Genomic DNA, 14,077 nt, shown 5'->3' with positions numbered 1-14,077 from the left:
TGGGTCACTATGGGTCTCGGTGGGTCACTGTGGGTCTCGGTGGGTCACTGTGGGTCGCTGTGGGTCGCTATGGGTTTAGTGTGGTGTGTCCCATAGGCCTGGTTCATTGTCTAACTCAGCAGAAGGAGCAGGTTTTCTGAGACACAACTCTCACGACAGCAGGTGAAAAACCAGAGAACTGTTGGGAGTGTTCTCAATGAGGGGCCTTTTCCTAAAACTCCTGTGGACATACTGGTTTTGTGTGTGCCACTGTACTTTACTCATAGTCAACCTGCACTACAACCTCCCCATTCCCCCGAGTGCCCCTCACCCCATCTCCTCCCATGCAGTTCCATTTCTGCTTTCAGTGTCTTATGGGTAGATGACAGGTGGATAGACACATGTGTAGATACAGATTCATATTTCTTTTCTTTCTTTTTTTTGGGGGGGGGTTGAGACATGGTTTCTCTGTGTAGCTTTGGAGCCTTTTCCTGGAACTCACTCTGTAGCCCAGGCTAGCCTCGAACTCACAGAGATCCGCCTGCCTCTGCCTCCCTCCCGAGTGCTGGGATTAAAGGCGTGTGCCGCCAAGGCGGCTGCCACCCAGCACAGATTCGTTTTTCTAAATCTTTTTTTCTCCCATCAGGGTATTTTATCACAGCAACAGAAAAATGACCAGAAGAAGAAGTTATCAAGAATCGTGAATGGAGCCTGGCACTTTAAAGGATCTCGACAGCATCAGGGCATTTTCTTATGCTTAAAAAAGCAAAACCTGGAGCACTGCTTGCTTCCTAACAGGTCCTTGGTGGATGGGGGTGATGACGCAAATGGTCTTGGTACTGGTTGTTTCATCCGATAGACTCACACCGGGTACACAACCAGCCTGTTCAGTCACAGCCCATCTGAGCTTCAATAAACCCAGAAGCCAAATGGGTACTTCGAGCTTTAATGATCCTCCTCCTCACACAGATGTGGGGCCCGGGAAATGCAGACGCCACTAAGTTGGAAGCTGAAGCAGGAGTCCGGGCTCCTGGGTCGTTTATCAGCTTCCCCCAAATGTCAAAACCACGAAAGGCCCTTTACCAAGTCATCTGCCTCTGCCTTTAAACCTCATCTTTTCCTCTTCCTATTCGATAACTGTGCTGAACTTCACAGAATGAACTGGAGGGCAGTATGTAGTGACCATATATAAAGCTGTTCCATACAGCTAGGCAGGAGGCCACAGGCTTTATCAGACTTCGGGAGCCTCTGTGGAAGTCTACTTTTACTAGGGTTCTCCAGCAGCACAGAATGACCAGAAGAGGGGATTTTTAGGAGTTGGTGCACATTACAGGAGATATCTGAAGACCTGAGAATCTAAGGGATGGGCCAGTAGGTTAGAGGCTTGGGGCTCCTGGATGAACTCACTAAGTTTTTTTTTTTAATTTTCACATATTATTTATTTATTATTATGTGTGTGTGTGTGTGTGTGTGTGTGTGTGCGCGCCACAGTATGCATGTGGAGGTCAGAGGACAACTTGAAAGGAATCAGGTCTCTTCTTCCACCATGGGGGGCTCAGGATCAAACTCAATTCCTCAGGCTTGGCAGTAAGTGCCTTTACCCACTCAGCCATTTTACTGGCCCTCAAACTCCTTCTCATTAGGAGCTATCCATTAATCTTCATCCTGTGACAGCTTTCAGCTGATTGGACATGGCTATCAATCTTTATTCTGTGAAAGCTTTCAGCTGATTGGACAAGGTTATCATCAGCTCTTCTCATTGAAGTGTTAATCTTCTTCTGAAAATACCATCACAGAAGCATCCAGAATAACATTTGATTGCATATCTTGCTTGGTATGGTAGCCTGACGTGGATGAGACTCTACTGAACTGTAAAACAAGTCATCTCACTGGCATACTCCGAATCACAGGAACTGAGAACAAAGAAGCCCATGAGACCATCTTGTCGGTCCTGTTTTGCAGAGAAGGAAAGAGATTCAGACATTGCTGGGAACCTTTAATGAGATAGCAGGCCTCCTGATTCTTCCTACAACTACCAGTTTGAGTCTCTGGTGTTAAATTCAGTGTCAGGCAAGATAAATGCTCTTTTATGAAAACTTGACAGCGTCAGATTTAGGTCCTGGTGAGTTGTGTGGCCAACTCAAGGCTGCTTGCAATTAGACCGTTTCATTCTTGACAAAATGTATGAGAATGAAATCTGTGACAGGAAGAACACAAGATGGGATCTTCAGGGCAGTTTTTCACGTGGTTGAAGGGAAATTGCTATTAATTCTGCCTAGACTGATGTATACTTCAGATGTTCGGTATAACCTAGTTTACCCAAGCCGCTCATGGATGACTGTGGAAAATGAATTCGGAGACCAGAAGCATTTGTCTTAAATGTGTGAGAGAAAAAAAATCCCACTTCAGTGGAAAGCTCTATCTCCAACACAGCCTTTTGGGTCATTTGGTTTTGAGTCTCTGAGTCTTTCTAGTCTGTAAATTGTAGGTGGTTCTTGGCAAGGTAAAGCAGCTGCTTCTTCACAGTGAGCTATGGTCCAAGGAAGGGCAGCTCTTCCTGATAGCAAGGAAAAGATGGTTGGTACTTCTATTTTAACATTCTTTCCTCCTAAAAATCCAGAGTGCTCTTCTCGCTATGTCTTCTGAGACAGTTAAGCTTATGTGATGGGTACAGTGTTTGCACACAACATGGATGTATTCTGACATATAATTCCGGTCCTCTCCAGATTATTTGTAGTAACGCTTCATATGGGTGCTATGTGAATAGTTGTTTTGCTGCACATTGTTTAAGGAACGATGGCAACAGTCTCTGTACAGATGAATTCCAAGTGCTTTTAAGCTAGCCAGCTGAAGTCATGAGGGTTGTTTCTTTCTTTGACTTCTCTTTTAAATCAGTTAGAACATCTGGTGGGTTCCCTCAATGAATGAGGCAGATGCAATCTTTAACACATATTCATTTTGTAATTTTCAGACTGTGATTTGGGCTGGGCAGTGGTGGCACATGCCATCAATCCCAGCACTTGGGAGGCAGAGGCAGGTGGATTTCTATGAGTTTGAGGTCAGCCTTGATGCAGCCATATCTGATGGGAAGAGCAGAAGTCATAAAGCATGTACAGCTGCTTGACAAAGATCCAGCAAAGCTGAACCATATGATGGCTGCTGTGCCACCTTTGGTTTTGATCTCCACATGTTGCATGCAAGAGGGGTTTTTAATATTTGTACAATTGGGGGATATTGGATTGATGGGAAATTGCTTAGAATCATTTGTGCCTTCTCCTGGCAGTACTGCTTCTAAGCTTCCCTAGGAAAGTCCTGAACATATACCCCTCCTGCTTTTAGGGAGTTATCCTTATCCACTTGAAGGTCTTCGAGGTTGTAACACATAAAGAAGCCAGAGTATCTTTATGAGGCTCTGAAACATTCTTGAAACATCTGCCTCTGTACTTAGGAACAAGATAATCAAAACCAAGTAAACTTGAAAGGTCAACAGATTGGCTAGCAGAGTTGACAACAGATAGATTACAAGGCTCTTCCTACTATAAACTCAGGTGATTATGTGGCATATACAGCAACCAAGTTAGATTGGCTGGAGATACCTCTGCCCCACACAGAAGCTTATATTGATGGACAAAGAATGGTATGGAAAGATGATAAAAGAATGAGATGTCAGACCTCCCTTTCTTAGAAGTTAGCTCATGCAGAGGCACTGTGGTGTCATATGACCAAGGAACAACAGAATGCCAGGATTAGACATATAAACAAATCTATAGAGATATAAAATGTAAACATTGTATTATGCCAGAATTTGAATAATGACTGCAGCAGCTTTGGCCTGAGGATTTTTCTTGGGCACTCTGACTATTAAGAGTTAGTAATACACTGCTCAGGACATGGCAATCTGCCTGGTCTGGCTTGGAGTTTTTCTTTCTGTCTAGTGTCCTTGAAGCCGCAAGAGCTGCCAGTCTGAGAACGGGCTGTCATATGCCTCTAGACTCTTAAAAATTGAGTTATGGGGTTGATGAGTAAAAATGATTGTAAAAGATAACTCTCTTCTTCCATGGCTTATCAATGATGACCAAAAGATATGCAAGAAAAAGCTAAACATGTGTCTGGAAACAAAAATGATATGATCTATATTTTAAAACAACATGGATCTATCTCTGCTTACTGAATTCTGTATAAATAAACACTTTGACTGCTAATCAGTGAGACTGTGAGAGTATTCCCACCATTATTGCCTGGCTCAATCCTTCTGTTGCCTACTCCTTACCTCCTTTCAGGAACCTGTCAACCACAGGGGCTGGCCTCTGAAAAACTGAAAAACAAAACAAAACAAACAACTGTGATTTGGTAAGTTTTTGAGAATTGCCCTTATTTTCATTTTTAAACTAAATTTGTCCTTCAACAGTTTGATACAGGTATCCTCTCTTATCTGCTTCCTGCCCCCATGAATAACTTCTTTCCTTTACAAACCCTTTCCTGTCTTAAAAACCCAATTCATGTCTTAGTGTATTTCTCTATCAGTGTGTCCAGAGCTGTAGGACTATCCACTGGAGCCTCGTAGGCTTACCAATGGCCACATACTGAAAACAACAGCACCCCACACCCAGCATCCATCAACAGCAACAGTTCACCAGGGAGGGGCCCACAAGCCCCTCCCCCATTCTTGACCAACTGTTGACAGTCCCAGCACAGGCCACTGCAGCTGCTGCGAGTTTATAATCACAATGATCCTGTCATGAGCACCCTACAGAGTTTTAGAGTTTCCCACCTCTCAATCAACAAGCTCTTCTGCAACATTCTCTGAGTTTCAGAGGTAGTAGGAAGCATGTCTTGTTTAAGGTTGAGCACTATACTATCACTTATTTTCAACATCTTCAACAACTACAAGTCTGCATTCATCACCACTCACTGCAAAGAGAAACTTCTTTGATTAGACTAAGAATAGCATTTGTCTATGGTTATGAACATATATATTTAGAGGTAGTTGGATATGATATCAGTCTAGTAAAACAATGGCAGTAGGTTCCTACCTGGGCTTATGACCTCCCAGCCACGGGGTTTTGCCCAGGTTAGGAGTCACAAGCATGACTTCCTCTTACAGAGCAGGCCCCAAATCCACGCAGAAAGGAGTTGGTGCCTCCGGAACAGTCATGCCACCATTGTGCCAGCGGGCACATCTTGCCTGACAGTTGGTATTATAGAGGGTGGGCATCACAGCTGGGTAAGGCCCTTCATGCCTCTCTCCCATCTCCAGCAGCTTACATAGCACCTTCCAGTACCACATACACTAGTCAGCAGTTTGGGCTTGCATTTCTCTTATGGCTAGGGATGTTGAACATCCTTTCAACATTAAAAAAAAAAAAATTGTTCATTAGCTATTTGTGTCTCTTTTGAGAATGTAGCCTCTTTTTATTGTTTGCTTGCTTCTTTTTCAAGACAATGTCTTATTTAAACTTCTGTTTCTGTGATAAAACACCATGACCAGAAGCAACTTGGGGAGGAAAAGTTCCCTTTTAGCTTGCAACTCTTAGGTCACATCCCATCACTTGTGGAAGTCGAGCAGAAACTCAAGGGAGGAAGTGGAGGCAGGAACTGAAGCAAAGGCCTGGGGGAGTGCTGCTGACTGACTTGCTCGGCCTCCTTTATAGGACGACAGCCTGGAAGTGATCGGCCCTTCCCACCTCAATTATTAGTCAGGAAAATGCCCCTTAGGCTTTCCCTCAGGCCAATCTGGTGAGGACATTTTCTTCATTGAAGTTCCCTCTTCCCAAACACTCTAGCTTCCATCAAGTTGACAAAAACAAAACAAACAAACAAAAAACTAGGAAAATAGGGTCTCGTGTATCCCAGGTTAGCCCTTCTGAGCTTCCCACCCCAACCCCCCAACTGCTAGAATTACAGGTATACATCAGCTGGCCTGCTTAATGCATGCTGGCAATTGGGCCAGGGCTTTGGAGGTTCTAGACAAGCCCTCTACCAATCAAGCTACACCCTCAGCTTCAAATGTCACCTCTCTGTCAGTACCTCAAAAGGATGTTCTGCCAAAGGTGAACCGCTCCTGTGAAGGCACTGCACTCACTCAGCTCCATCTTGCTACAAATCCTGACATTGAAGAAAGCTGAGTTGAGCTTTCCCAGAGTTCGAAACTGGAGGGTAAATACTAGAAGCAGAAATACAGACTGTAATAAATGAAAATGGGTTGGGACACTAGATTTCTCAACCACTTGGTAAAAGGACCTGAGGAGTCAGTCTGTGAAGGGAGAAGATGGATACAGCAAATAAACAGTGGCAGGAAGCTTTTGTCTCTGAGATCCACCCAAATGATCAGCTATCCTCCTAACAAGCTCTTTACAAACCCATACTCATGTACGCTCTTAAGTGGGGGATTAGCATTTGGGGCTGGATGTCGTCTACTAATGCTCGTGGGTGTGGCTGACTGGGCTGAACGTCTGGGAAGCGGCCAGAGAAGAACGGTGAGAAGTTCTTAAGGGAAAGACAGAAACGTTGGCAAGGAGAGGACTCGAGCAAACCCCCACTCCCACATCATTTCATCATCTCCTGTCCAGTCTGCTGTTTAGAGTCACCAAAGCTTGGCAGAGTTGTTGGGGAGGGAGAGCAAGGCACGGAGAGATGTGATATGCACACCCCAAGTGGAAGCCGGGCCCTGCCTCAGCCTTGCCTCATCACCCACAGTCGCTAACACATTTCCCTGATGGGTTTTATCCCTGCCAGGTACTTCTAGATTCTGGTAGCCTGGCTGGAAGTCTGTTGCCATGGCTACCACTTTGCCTTCACTTAGAGCATCACCAGCAGCTGCATAGTTGTCTCCTCTCTCGTTTGAGGGCCCTGCAGCCTAGGATTTTTGGACAGCGGCAGTTTCCTTCACCTCCAAACTTTTCCTTTGCTTCTCTGCACTCCTCTGCAGAGTGGGAGAGTGTGGCACGCTCCTCGGCCAGCGAGGAAGAACGACCACCATGCGAGGATCCTTCTCAGAACACACTTTATTGGAGCGCCTCTTGATTAAGGGAGAGCGGGAGGTGAGGGGCCCCGAGGACTAAACTGCAGCTGCTTATATAGGGAATCAGGCAAACGTGCCGTACTGTGATTGGGTCCTGCCAGAATGCTAGCACGGGGAGCCACGGGATAGGCTGAGGACATAAGGCCAATTACCATACTCGTGCATCATAGCCAAATATGGAGTTGTTTACAGCTAGGCTACCAGGAAGCCAGCGCCATCTTTGAATAGCGGCTCCCTACATCTCCCCCCTCTTTATTAATTAAGCAGCAGGAGAGAGTATAGGTCTGATTTCTGCAGCACAAGTATTTCATCCGATCAGGTCCCCACCTCATGATGTGTTGACCGATTGAGGATGAGTTAACTGTGCATAATTGCCTGCATACCTTCCCGAGTGCAATGGACCAACCAGTCCCTGGGGTGCAAAGGCTATGCCTGTAACAATTGTCCGCATACCTTCCCGAGTGCAATGGACCAACCAGTCCCTGGGGTGCAAAGGCTATGCATGTAACAATTGTCCGCATACCTTCCCGTGTGCAATGGACTAACCAGTCCCAGGGGTGCAAAGGCTATGCATGTAACAATTGTCCGCATACCTTCCCAAGTGCAATGGACTAACCAGTCCTAAGGGTGCAAAGGCTATGTGACTCCATATGCAGTCAGACTTGCTCTCCTTGAAGGAAGGAAAATGTCCTACACTTCAAGTGCAGTGCACGAGCCTGGCATCCTGTGCTCAATACAAGTATGTGAAAGCTGTCCACATACCTTCCCGAGTGCAATGGACTAACCAGTCCCAGGGGTGCAAAGGCTATGCGTGCAACAATTGTCCACACACCTTCCCGTGTGCAATGGACTAACCAGTCCTGGGGGTGCAAAGGCTGTGTGGATATTGGGTATCTGGGGGGAGGAGCCACACTCCAAAGCGGCTAATGCTTGAGTGATAATGACCTTGTCCTTTTTGTACGTGCTCGCAAACGGCAGACCACAGACAAAACACGCATCCTCCAAGGCAGCATGCCAAAAATATACCCTACCCCCACCCATTCTAAAGAGGGAGAAGGTAGAAGCGATTCAGGAGGACAGTCCCTCTGCCATGCTGAGGTCCACTCATGTGGAGTTGATGGTCACCACTGCCACTCTCAGTTTTTCCAGCGTCTCTTCAAATTCTCCGGACCAATTTCCTATAAGATAACTGGACAATCGTTTAGACAAATTCGCTGCTCAGGAACCATTCTGGAATTGCACACTAGTGACACAAAAACCAGGCATCCTCCACTCACAGCCCAATTGGGCCAGCTGCCAAAGGATGTCAACTTGTTCTTGTACCAAGTCAATGCACTGGTTAAGCACCATAAGGCCACCTTTCATCTGTGCATTTAGGGAAGTAGAGGTATGAAGGATGGTTTGGAGCCATTAACTCCTTCCACCTGAAGAGGCTGAAATGGCCAAGCCTGCATCTCTGGAGACAGGGACCAGCTGCAGCAGTTTGAACCTCCACTGCAAAGGTGATGCCTAGCACCTGGCCCCCAGCCAGCACAAGGATTCCCCATAACCTCTCTGAGAATGATTAGAATTCTCCCTTGTGCAGCTCATGTGGCTGTGAGAACTGCTGCCGCTAGGCCAGCATTACTTAGTGGTCCCCCAATTTCCCAACAGGCTTTTAGCCAAGCTTCTAATCCCTTTCCTTTCCACAGGGTAATAGCTCTTCGACATTCTTTTGTGCTTTGCTCATATACTAATTGTTGAACCAGAGGCATAGCTGTTTCTACATCTCCAAATATCTTTCCTGCCGCCTCCATCATTCTAGCTACGAAATCTGAAAAAGGTTCATTAGGTCCCTGAGTGATTTTAGTCAAATTCCCTGATACTTTTCCTTTATTTGGTAATGATTTCCAAGCTTTAGAATAAATCTCATTTATCTGTTGATAAACTTCAATAGGATATGCCGTCTGATTTACGGTCCATTGTCCTTGACCCAGTAGCATGTCAGCCGTCCACTGTGGTCGATTATTCTGAAGATTAATTCTAGCTTGTACCTGGGCTCTATCTGTAACTATAGATTTGAAATCCAGGTACTGTCCTGTAGTTAAACATGCTCTGGCTATTTCGAACCAATCTGTTGGAGTCATAGCCTGAGTAGTGAGCCTAGTCAATAATGTTAAGGTATAACTGGCTGTTACTCCGTAGGCTCGAGCAGCCTCTACTAGGTCTCTTAATTGTTTATAAGGCACAGGCTCATGATATCTGTTGTTTGTTTGCAGATCTTCAAAGACTGGAAACGCGGACGCTAGCCGTGCCCAGGTGTCTCTCCTGATAAAATGACAACCTCCACCTGTTTGCAGGCACGAAGGTGTTGCCGAGGGTGGATGTGGTCCCGAAGGCGCCGTTGGTTCCACATTCACCCCAGCAGAAACATTATGAGGAGGTCGCCGTCGCCCATATCTCTCTTTTTTATATTCAGCGGCAGCTTCCTCTAAATTTTCTTCCTCATCTGAATCTAATTCATTATCAGATAAATCAAGTTTTGCAAATTTCTCTAATACTACATACAAAGGGTTCCCTTTCTTTTCTGAATTTCCTTCCTTTTCTGGTTTATTTTCTTTATTTTCCTTTTCTTTATTCTTTTCTTTCTTCTTTTTAGGCCTACTTAAGTTCTCCCCTTTAAAGTCTGATTCTGATAGACTATCCTGGTGCTTAATTAATGCCTTGCATCCCTCTCTAATGATTTCCACATTGCGTCCTTCCTTAAGACATGCATGTACCATAAGAATGAACACAAGAGCAAACACAAACGGATTAATCCCAGCAATCAGCATACCTGGAGAACTTACCGACGTCGTCACCGTTCCTGGCGAACTTACCGATGTCGTCGCCGTTCCTGGCGAACTTACCGACGTCACTGTTCCTGGAGAACTCACCGGCGTCACCGCTCCGTGTGCTGAGTTCTGAATCCTCTTCGACCCCTCACCTGGTGTCCGAAGTTTCCGTCCCGTCCCGGGTTTCGGCACCAGTTGCGGCGCGCTCCTCGGCCAGCGAGGAAGAACGACCACCACTCGAGGATCCTTCTCAGAACACACTTTATTGGAGCGCCTCTTGATTAAGGGAGAGCGGGAGGTGAGGGGCCCCAAGGACTAAACTGCAGCTGCTTATATAGGGAATCAGGCAAACGTGCCGTACTGTGATTGGGTCCCGCCAGAATGCTAGCACGGGGAGCCACGGGATAGGCTGAGGACATAAGACCAATTACCATACTCGTGCATCATAGCCAAATATGGAGTTGTTTACAGCTAGGCTACCAGGAAGCCAGCGCCATCTTTGAATAGCGGCTCCCTACAGGAGAGGAGCTCCGGGGAAGAGCCTTGGTCTAGCTTCAATCCTCTTTCTCTTATGGCCGCATCCCTAGCCAGCTCCTCACCAACTCTTCTGGACCATGCAACAACCCCATAAGCAGAATGCATTAGCTCGTCAGAACAAAATGACCCCCAAATGACAATGGTTTACATAGCACACATTTATTTCTTGTCAAGGCCGGTGGGATGATTAACATTGGTTGTCAGTTTCATGGGATCTAGTACCATCTAGGAGACACACCTCTGCTCATGCCTGTGAGGGAGTTGTAGATTAGGTTAACTAAAGCAGGAAGACCTAAATGTGGGTGGCTGTGTCCAGTGGGCTGGGATCCTGGGAGGGATAGAGAAGAATGGAGATGAGTACCAGCAACCATCTCTCTGTTTCCTGAAGATAGGTGCAATGTGGCCAGCTGCCACAAACTCCTGCTGCCATGATGGACTACTCCTTAAAATCACGAGGCAAAATAATCTCCTCCTTCTCTAAGCTGCTGTAGATCAATGACAAAAGCAGTTAATGTAGCTGGGAAGGCAGCTCTTCCAGATGGGGTTTCCGACTGACTGACTGACGGCGACTTTTCTGGGCCAGTCGGACAAGAAGCACACACGTCATGTTGCCGCTCCATAAGTGTACACACAGAAGCCTGACCATGCAGGAGCCTAGGCAATGCAAACCAGGAAGAAATGCATGGGGAGTGGGAGGGACACTGATCCCCAAATGGAGGTCCTCCTGCCTCAGTCCTGACCCTGCCATCCTTTGCAGCAGCCACTATTGCAGGAATGAACTTGCAGAGTCAACTTGCAGCTGGTGAGCAGTAGAGGCATCTCTAAGCTGGGCTTTGTCTGACTCTGAAATCCCAGCACTTGCTCTAGGTGGCTCCGCTTCCTGGAGCAGCTCTGTCCTTCCATCTGTCCATCCAGCATTCCATCTGTCCTTCCTTCCTCCCTCCTCTTCATGTAAATCCACACTCCCCGGATCGGGCAGGACTCGGGAGGAAAGGTACAATCCACTCTCCTGTCATTAGCCAACTGCAGCCCGCTTGAGCGTGAGAGTGACTTTTCCTTCTTGTGTCTCTTCAGCTGCTCTGCGGTGGTTCTTTCCCGGGCCTCCTTCTGCACTTCGTGCCCTGTATACTCTCAGCTTTGGAAACCCCAGATTGAGATGAGTGCTGCTCCAGATGCCTGAGAGAACAGTCTCTCTACCCCAATGCTGAGGCCCAGGCCTCTATCCTAGACACTGCTTGTCTCCTTTACTTCCAAACCTCAGGTCTGTTGGTCGGTACAAGTCACAGGCCAGAGTCCACCTGGGAGGGGAAGCAGGCAGCAGCATTGGATGAGGGGTGTGGTGAGGCATGTGTCCATCTTCACTCATACCAGATGTCAACAAAGTTAGCGATCAACACGTGTACAGAGCTGGCTACGAAAGCGTTTGACATGTGTTATCTCAGTCTGAATGCTGAAAGGCTTAGGCTGTACCAATTCTACTTCAGGAATGGGAAAGCCATGATGTCAGAGTCCAGCAGCTTGTCCAGGATGGGACAGAGTAGAGACACAGGCGGGTCCTCTTGGTACTGACCTCTCTGCTCCCACAGACCTCCTCAGCTACTTCCAGCCCCGAGGGACTATGGGTAATATCCCTTTCTGTTTTTCCATGTGTGTTTTTATATGAAAACTGTGAACAAAACTGCCGGACAGGAGGAGAGGGAAGAAGGGAGGGAGTGAGAGAAGTGGGGAGGAAGAAAAGGAAGGAAGGAAGGAAGGAAGGAAGACTATAAAAATGAACTGAATCACACCGGTGTGTGTGTTTGTGTGTGTGTGTGTGTGTGTGTGTGTGTGTGTGTGTGTGTGAGAGCTGTTAATTTACGGGGAGATAAAGGGTCAGGGTCGCCCTTTAAGACATCATACAAAGGGCGAAGCTGACCTGTTGGAATTTTTAAAGTGGACCAAAGCCACTGAATATCCCCCAGAAAGGTTTGGAAATCATTAAGCGTGCGTAGCTGATCCGTACGCAGAGTAATCTTTTGTGGGCGTATGCCCGTGCGTAACAATTCATGACCTAAATAATGATAGGGAAAAGATATCTGTACCTTTTCTGGGTCTATCTGTAAATTAGCCAGGCTAAGAACCTCTTGTAATTTAGAAAAGGCATCAAAAACAAGTTTTTTTATCTTTAGCAGCCATTAATATATCATCCATGTAGTGAATTATATAAACGCCTGGAAAAGCTTTCCGAACTGGAGCTAGGGCCAAAGACACATAAATCTGACATATAGTAGGGCTATTGGCCATTCCTTGAGGCAAAACCATCCACTGATATCTCTGATAAGGTTCCTTAAGATTTTCTGAAGGAACACTGAAAGCAAAGCGAGGACTGTCCTCGGGATGCAAAGGAATGGTGAAGAAACAATCCCTCAAGTCAACCATAATTAAGTGCCAATGCTTAGGAATTGCCACAGGGGCAGGCAAGCCAAGCTGTGTTGTTCCCATGAGAAGCATGGTTTTATTTACACCAGCCCTACATCCTCCAACCACCTCACAGGCTCCTCCGTGAAGCTGCAGTGCGCTGTCCAGCCGGGAGCACATGCGTTCTCTCTGGGCGTCTAGAGTGTAAGTCCTCCTTCTAGCTACATCAGCTCTCCTTGCAGTGGAAACAATTGGCTGTCTAAGTCCCTCCCTTGTCCTCTGAGATTACAAACCTATGTGTCACTGTCTTTGTGTTCCTCATAAATTTATCTGGTGCTTCCTGGATGAGATTCAGTAACTATTACATGATTAGGATATTTATCGGGGATGTATTTTAGGGAAAGCTCACTGACAGGCACTGTCAGAAATGTATAAACCAAGCACAAGATGACAGCAGCACACATGTATGGACTGCTGGAATCTCTGGGAATTAAACCGGGGAGCACTAGAGAAAGGCCATCCTCCGAGGAAGGTAACAGCAGAAGAGACCAGCCGTAGTAAGAAGAAAGAAGAAGGAGAAGGAGGAGAAGGAGGAAGAGGAGGAGGAAGAGGATGATGATGATGAGGAGGAGGAGGAAGAGAAGGAGGAGGAGGAAGAGGGTGATGATGATGATGAGAGGAGGAGGAGGAGGAAGAGGAGGAGGAAGAGGGTGATGATGATGATGATGATGAGGAGGAGGAGATGCTTTGGTGTCAGAAGGAGAGAGATCAAGTTCAGAGGCTCGGGCACAATTGCAGTTGGGATGCTCTTGTAGTGTACCGAGGTCAGAGCCATGGCCTAAGACAAGGAGGAAGCCTCCAGTTTCTCACTGTATTTTCAGTACACAATGAAGAGCAGGAGGGGAGAGAGCGAGCTGCATAGGACTGGGGGCAGTGCTGTGAGATCCTCCTGTGTCAGCTCATGACTAAAATAGCAGCAAGAAGACATTTTCCAAAGGCGTCTGCATGGGGCTGGAGAGACAGCTCAGTGGTTAAGGGCACCTGTTGCTGCTGCAGCAGGTCTGAGCTCAGTTCTGGCAGCTCATAAGCACCATGACTCCAGCTCCATGTTATCTAGACCCTCTGCTGAATTCTGCAGACACTGAGCTCATGTGGCATGTAGTCTCCCTCCTCTCTCTCTCTCTTTCTCTCTCTCTAATAAAACTAAAAAACACCTGTTGCATGAGTGCCCTGGTGGCTGTGGAGACAAAGGTCCCTCCATGTATAGTCTGGGAACCCAGAGCAAGTCTCCTGGGACAGACTCTAGGATGGGCCTGCAGAGTATCTCTAG

The sequence above is a fragment of the Peromyscus leucopus genome, chromosome 6, assembly GCF_004664715.2.
Source record: "Peromyscus leucopus breed LL Stock chromosome 6, UCI_PerLeu_2.1, whole genome shotgun sequence".
Taxonomy (NCBI): domain Eukaryota; kingdom Metazoa; phylum Chordata; class Mammalia; order Rodentia; family Cricetidae; genus Peromyscus; species Peromyscus leucopus.
Note: the sequence above shows the minus strand (reverse complement) of the source record.